We start from the raw sequence: 7,783 nt of genomic DNA, 5'->3' as shown, positions 1-7,783 counted from the left end.
GGTGCAGTACTTCCCATTAAGCGGCCCGCATACATACATAGCTTCGCTGGTCATCCTTCTTCACAAAATGGCAGGGCACGGAGTCTTCTTTTTTTTAGGAAATTCATGTGTGCTTATTTGTTTCTTGTTTGAGCGGAAACGAAAGGTTGAGAACCGCCAACGGGAGCACGGACTAATGCCTTTCATCAAAGCTCTGCGTCGGCTTCACTGCAAGACAAAATACGCCAAGAAGTTGGCTGCGCCACAGCACAGACAGTGGGGAAGAAAGCTGGGCCGTTTTGGCGAAAGCGATGAATAAGCAGCGCTATAGTTTCAATTTGGCATGAACGATATTTTCATGTGCTGTAGGCTTAACATTTTTTTAGAGAAAGTTGATCTGTGCCTATTCGTTTATTTATCGCGTAAATCGACACGCGTGCGTGCGGGCAGTGCGTGGGGAGTGATTTATGCGCAGAACCAGCGCTTTCGAGAGAAATGATTGGACCTGGTTGATACGAGATTTCCATGGGCTATAGGCTTAACGTTCTTTTATTTTTTAGAGAAACTTGATCTATGCCTATTCGTTTATTTATCGCGTAAATCGACATGCGTGCGTGCGGGCAGTGCGTGGGGAAGGATTTATGCGCAGAACCAGCGCTTTTGAGAGAAATGATTGGACCTGGCGGATACGATATTTTCATGGGTTATAGGCTTAACGTTTTTTAAATTTTTTAGAGAAAGCTGATCTGTGCCTATTTGTTTATTTATCGCGTAAATCGACATGCGTGCGTGTGGGCAGTGCGTGGGGAGTGATTTATACGCAGAACCAGCGCTTTCGACAGAAATGATTGGACCTGGCTGATAATATATTTCCATGGGGTATAGGCTTAACGTTTTTTTTTTGTTTTTTAGAGAAAGCTGATCTGTGCCTATTCGTTTACTTATCGCGTAAATCGGCATGCGTGCGTGCGGGCAGTGCGTGGGGAGTGATTTATGCGCAGAACCAGCGCTTTCGATAGAAATGATTGGACCTGGCTGATACGATATTTCCATGGGCTATAGGCTTGACGTTTTTTTTTATTTTTTTAGAGAAAGTTGATCTGTGCCTATTCGTTTATTTATCGCGTAAATCGACACGCGTGCGTGCGGGCAGTGCGTGGGGAGTGATTTATGCGCAGAACCAGCGCTTTCGAGAGAAATGATTGGACCTGGTTGATACGAGATTTCCATGGGCTATAGGCTTAACGTTCTTTTATTTTTTAGAGAAACTTGATCTATGCCTATTCGTTTATTTATCGCGTAAATCGACATGCGTGCGTGCGGGCAGTGCGTGGGGAAGGATTTATGCGCAGAACCAGCGCTTTTGAGAGAAATGATTGGACCTGGCGGATACGATATTTTCATGGGTTATAGGCTTAACGTTTTTTAAATTTTTTAGAGAAAGCTGATCTGTGCCTATTTGTTTATTTATCGCGTAAATCGACATGCGTGCGTGCGGGCAGTGCGTGGGGAGTGATTTATACGCAGAACCAGCGCTTTCGACAAAAATGATTGGACCTGGCTGATACGATATTTTCATGGGCTATAGGCTTGACGTTTTTTTTTATTTTTTTAGAGAAAGTTGATCTGTGCCTATTCGTTTATTTATCGCGTAAATCGACATACGTGCGTGCGGACAGTGCGTGGGGAGTGATTTATGCACAGAACCAGCGCTTTCGATAGGAAATGATTGGACCTGGCTGATACGATATTTCCATGGGCTATAGGCTTAACGTTTTTTTTGTTTTTTAGAGAAAGCTGATCTGTGCCTATTCGTTTACTTATCGCGTAAATGACATGCGTGCGTGCGGGCAGTGCGTGGGGAGTGATTTATACGTAGAACCAGCGCTTTCGACAAAAATGATTGGACCTGGCTGATAAGATATTTTCATGGGCTATAGGCTTGACGTTTTTTTATTTTTTTAGAGAAAGTTGATATGTGCCTATTCGTTTATTTATCGCGTAAATCGACATGCGTGCGTTCGGACAGTGCGTGGGGAGTGATATATTCGCAGAACCAGCGCTTTCGAGAGCAATGATTTGACGTGGCTGATACGATGTTTCCATGGGCGATAGGCTTAACGTTTTTTTTTATTTTTTAGACAAAGTTGATCTGTGCCTATTCGTTTATTTATCGCGTAAATCGGCATGCGTGCGTGCGGGCAGTGCGTGGGGAGTGATTTATGCGCAGAACCAGCGCTTTCGATAGAAATGATTGGACCTGGCTGATACGATATTTCCATGGGCTATAGGCTTAACGTTTTTTTATTTTTTTAGAGAAAGTTGATATGTGCCTATTCGTTTATTTATCGCGTAAATCGACATGCGTGCGTGCGGGCAGTGCGTGGGGAGTGATTTATACGCAGAACCAGCGCTTTCGACAAAAATGATTGGACCTGGCTGATACGATATTTTCATGGGGTTTAGGCTTGACGTTTTTTATTTTTTTCAGAGAAAGTTGATCTGTGCCTATTCGTTTCTTTATCGCGTAAATCGACATGCGTGCGTGCGGGTAGTGCGTGGGGAGTGATTTATGCGCAGAACCAGCGCTTTCGACAGAAGTGATTGGACCTGGCTGATACGATATTTTCATGGGGTTTAGGCTTGACGTTTTTTATTTTTTTCAGAGAAAGTTGATCTGTGCCTATTCGTTTATTTATCGCGTAAATCGATATGCGTGCGTGCGGGCAGTGCGTGGGGAGTGATTTATGCGCAGAACCAGCGCTTTCGAGAGAAACGATTGGACCTGGCTTATACGATATTTTCATGGGCTATAGGCTTGACGTTCTTTTTTAATTTTTTAGAGAAAGTTGATCTGTGCCTATTCGCTTACTTATCGCGTAAATCGATATGCGTGCGTACGGGAAGTGCGTGGGGAGTGATTTATGCGCAGAACTAGCGCTTTCGAGAGAAATGATTTGACCTGGCTGATACGATATTTTCATGGGCTATAGGCTTGACGTTTTTTTTAAATTTTTTTAGAGAAAGTTGATATGAGCCTATTCGTTTATTTATCGCGTAAATCGACATGCGTGCGTGCGGGCAGTGCGTGGGGAGTGATTTATGCGCTGAACCAGCGCTTTCGATAGAAATGATTGGACCTGGCTGATAAGATATTTCCATGGGCTATAGGCTTAACGTTTTTTCTGCTTTTTAGAGAAAGCTGATCTGTGCCTATTCGTTTATTTATCGCGTAAATCGGCATGAGTGCGTGTGGGCAGTGCGTGGGGAGTGATTTATACGCAGAACCAGCGCTTTCGAGAAAAATGATTGGACCTGGCTGATACGATATTTTCATGGGCTATAGGCTTAACGTTTTTTTAATTTTTTAGAGAAAGTTGATCTGTGCCTATTCGTTTACTTATCGCGTAAATCGATATGCGTGCGTGCGGGAAGTGCGTGGGGAGTGATTTATGCGCAGAACCAGCGCTTTCGAGAGAAATGATTGGACCTGGCTGATACGATATTTTCATGGGCTATAGGCTTGACGTTTTTTTAAAATTTTTTTTAGAGAAAGTTGATATGTGCCTATTCGTTTATTTATCGCGTAAATCGACATGCGTGCGTGCGGGCAGTGCGTGGGGAGTGATTTATTCGCAGAACGAGCGTTTCGACACAAATGATTGGACCTGGCTGATATGATATTTCCATGGCCTATAGGCTTAACGTTTTTTTTTATTTTTTAGACAAAGTTGATCTGTGCGTATTCGTTTATTTATCGCGTAAATCGGCATGCGTGCGTGCGGGCAGTGCGTGGGGAGTGATTTATGCGCAGAACCAACGCTTTCGATAGAAATGATTGGACCTGGCTGATACGATATTTGCATGGGCTATAGGCTTAACGTTTTTTTTTTGTTTTTTAGAGAAAGCTGATTTGTGCCTATTTGTTTATTCATCGCGTAAAGCAACATGCGTGCGTGTGGGCAGTGCGTGGGGAGTGATTTATACGCAGAACCAGCGCTTTCGACAAAAATGATTGGACCTGGCTGATACGATATTTTCATTTGGTTTATGCTTGACGTTTTATATATTTTTTAGAGAAAGTTGATATGTGCCTATTCGTTTATTTATCGCGCAAATCGACATGCGTGTGTGCGGGCAGTGCGTGGGGAGTGATTTATGCGCAGAACCAGCGCTTTCGACACAAATGATTGGACCTGGCTGATACGATATTTCCATGGGCTATAGGCTTAACGTTTTTTTTTATTTTTTAGACAAAGTTGATCTGTGCCTATTCGTTTATTTATCGCGTAAATCGACATGCGTGTGTGCGGGCAGTGCGTGGGGAGTGATTTATACGCAGAACCAGCGCTTTCGACAAAAATGATTGGACCTGGCTGATACGATATTTTCATGGGCTATAGGCTTAACGTTTTTTTTATTTTTTTATAGAAAGCTGATCTGTGCCTATTCGTTTATTTATCGCGTAAATCGACATGCGTGCGTGCGGGCAGTGCGTGGGGAGTGATTTGTGCGCAGAACAAGCGCTTTCGACAGAAATGATTTGACGTGGCTGATACGATATTTCCATGGGCTATAGGCTTAACGTTTTTTTTATTTTTTAGACAAAGTTGATCTGTGCCTATTCGTTTATTTAGCGCGTAAATCGGCATGCGTGCGTGCGGGCAGTGCGTGGGGAGTGATTTATGCGCAGAACCAGCGCTTTCGATATAAACTATTGGACCTGGCTGATACGATATTTCCATGGGCTATAGGCTTAGCGTTTTTTTAATTTTTTAGAGAAAGTTGATCTGTGCCTATTCGTTTACTTATCGCGTAAATCGATATGCGTGCGTGCGGGAAGTGCGTGGGGAGTGATTTATGCGCAGAACCAGCGCTTTCGAGAGAAATGATTGGACCTGGCTGATACGATATTTTCATGGGCTATAGGCTTGACGTTTTTTTTTAAATTTTTTTAGAGAAAGTTGATATGTGCCTATTCGTTTATTTATCGCGTAAATCGACATGCGTGCGTGCGGGCAGTGCGTGGGGAGTGATTTATGCGCTGAACCAGCGCTTTCGATAGAAATGATTGGACCTGGCTGATACGATATTTCCGTGGGCTATAGGCTTAACGTTTTTTTTGTTCTTTAGAGAAAGCTGATCTGTGCCTATTCGTTTATTTATCGCGTAAATCGACATGAGTGCGTGCGGGCAGTGCGTGGGGAGTGATTTATGCGCAGAACCAGCGTTTCGATACAAATGATTGGACCTTGCTGATACGATATTTCCATGGGCTATAGGCTTAACCTTTTTTTTATTTTTTAGACAAAGTTGATCTGTGCCTATTCGTTTATTTATCGCGTAAATCGGCATGCGTGCGTGCGAGCAGTGCGTGGGGAGTGATTTTTGCGCAGAACCAGCGCTTTCGATAGAAATGATTGGGCCTGGCTGATACGATATTTCCATGGCTTAACGTTTTTTTTTAATTTTTTAGAGAAAGCTGATCTGTGCCTATTTGTTTATTCATCGCGTAAAGCTACATGCGTGCGTGTGGGCAGTGCGTGCGGAGTGATTTATACGCAGAACCAGCGCTTTCGACAAAAATGATTGGACCTGGCTGATACGATATTTTCATGAGCTATAGGCTTAACGTTTTTTTATTTTTTTATAGAAAGTTGATCTTTGCCTATTCGTTTATTTATCGCGTAAATCGACATGCGTGCGTGCGGGTAGTGCGTGGGGAGTGATTTATGCGCAGAACCAGCGCTTTCGACAGAAATGATTGGACCTGGCTGATACGATATTTCCATGGGCTATAGGCTTAACGTTTTTTTTTATTTTTTACACAAAGTTGATCTGTGCCTATTCGTTTGTTTATCGCGTAAATCGGCATGCGTGCGTGCGGGCAGTGCGTGGGGAGTGATTTATGCGCTGAACCAGCGCTTTCGATAGAAATGATTGGACCTGGCTGATACGATATTTCCATGGGCTATAGGCTTAACGTTTTTTTTTGTTTTTTAGAGAAAGCTGATCTGTGCCTATTCGTTTATTTATCGCGTAAATCGGCATGCGTGCGTGCGGGCAGTGCGTGGGGAGTGATTTATGCGCAGAACCAGCGTTTCGACACAAATGATTGGACCTGGCTGATACGATATTTCCATGGGCTATAGGCTTAACCTTTTTTTTATTTTTTAGAGAAAGCTGATCTGTGCCTATTCGTTTATTTATCGCGTAAATCGGCATGCGTGCGTGCGGGCAGTGCGTGGGGAGTGATTTATGCGCAGAACCAGCGTTTCGACAGAAATGATTGGACCTAGCTGATACGATATTTCCATGGGCTATAGGCTTAACCTTTTTTTATTTTTTAGACAAAGTTGATCTGTGCCTATTCGTTTATTTATCGCGTAAATCGGCATGCGTGCGTGCGGGCAGTGCGTGGGGAGTGATTTATGCGCAGAACCAGCGCTTTCGATAGAAATGATTGGACCTGGCTGATACGATATTTCCATGGGCTATAGGCTTAACGTTTTTTTTTGTTTTTTAGAGAAAGCTGATCTGTGCCTATTTGTTTATTCATCGCGTAAAGAAACATGCGTGCGTGTGGGCAGTACGTGGGGAGTGATTTATACGCAGAACCAGCGCTTTCGACAAAAATGATTGGACCTGGCTGATACGATATTTTCATGGGGTTTAGGCTTGACGTTTTTTATTTTTTTCAGAGAAAGTTGATCTGTGCCTATTCGTTTATTTATCGCGTAAATCGATATGCGTGCGTGCGGGCAGTGCGTGGGGAGTGATTTATGCGCAGAACCAGCGCTTTCGAGAGAAACGATTGGACCTGGCTTATACGATATTTTCATGGGCTATAGGCTTGACGTTCTTTTTTAATTTTTTAGAGAAAGTTGATCTGTGCCTATTCGCTTACTTATCGCGTAAATCGATATGCGTGCGTACGGGAAGTGCGTGGGGAGTGATTTATGCGCAGAACTAGCGCTTTCGAGAGAAATGATTTGACCTGGCTGATACGATATTTTCATGGGCTATAGGCTTGACGTTTTTTTTAAATTTTTTTAGAGAAAGTTGATATGAGCCTATTCGTTTATTTATCGCGTAAATCGACATGCGTGCGTGCGGGCAGTGCGTGGGGAGTGATTTATGCGCTGAACCAGCGCTTTCGATAGAAATGATTGGACCTGGCTGATAAGATATTTCCATGGGCTATAGGCTTAACGTTTTTTCTGCTTTTTAGAGAAAGCTGATCTGTGCCTATTCGTTTATTTATCGCGTAAATCGGCATGAGTGCGTGTGGGCAGTGCGTGGGGAGTGATTTATACGCAGAACCAGCGCTTTCGAGAAAAATGATTGGACCTGGCTGATACGATATTTTCATGGGCTATAGGCTTAACGTTTTTTTAATTTTTTAGAGAAAGTTGATCTGTGCCTATTCGTTTACTTATCGCGTAAATCGATATGCGTGCGTGCGGGAAGTGCGTGGGGAGTGATTTATGCGCAGAACCAGCGCTTTCGAGAGAAATGATTGGACCTGGCTGATACGATATTTTCATGGGCTATAGGCTTGACGTTTTTTTTAAATTTTTTTTAGAGAAAGTTGATATGTGCCTATTCGTTTATTTATCGCGTAAATCGACATGCGTGCGTGCGGGCAGTGCGTGGGGAGTGATTTATTCGCAGAACGAGCGTTTCGACACAAATGATTGGACCTGGCTGATATGATATTTCCATGGCCTATAGGCTTAACGTTTTTTTTATTTTTTAGACAAAGTTGATCTGTGCCTATTCGTTTATTTATCGCGTAAAGCAA

This window comes from Dermacentor variabilis, chromosome 7 (assembly GCF_050947875.1).
Source record: "Dermacentor variabilis isolate Ectoservices chromosome 7, ASM5094787v1, whole genome shotgun sequence".
In the NCBI taxonomy this organism is placed as follows: domain Eukaryota; kingdom Metazoa; phylum Arthropoda; class Arachnida; order Ixodida; family Ixodidae; genus Dermacentor; species Dermacentor variabilis.
Note: the sequence above shows the minus strand (reverse complement) of the source record.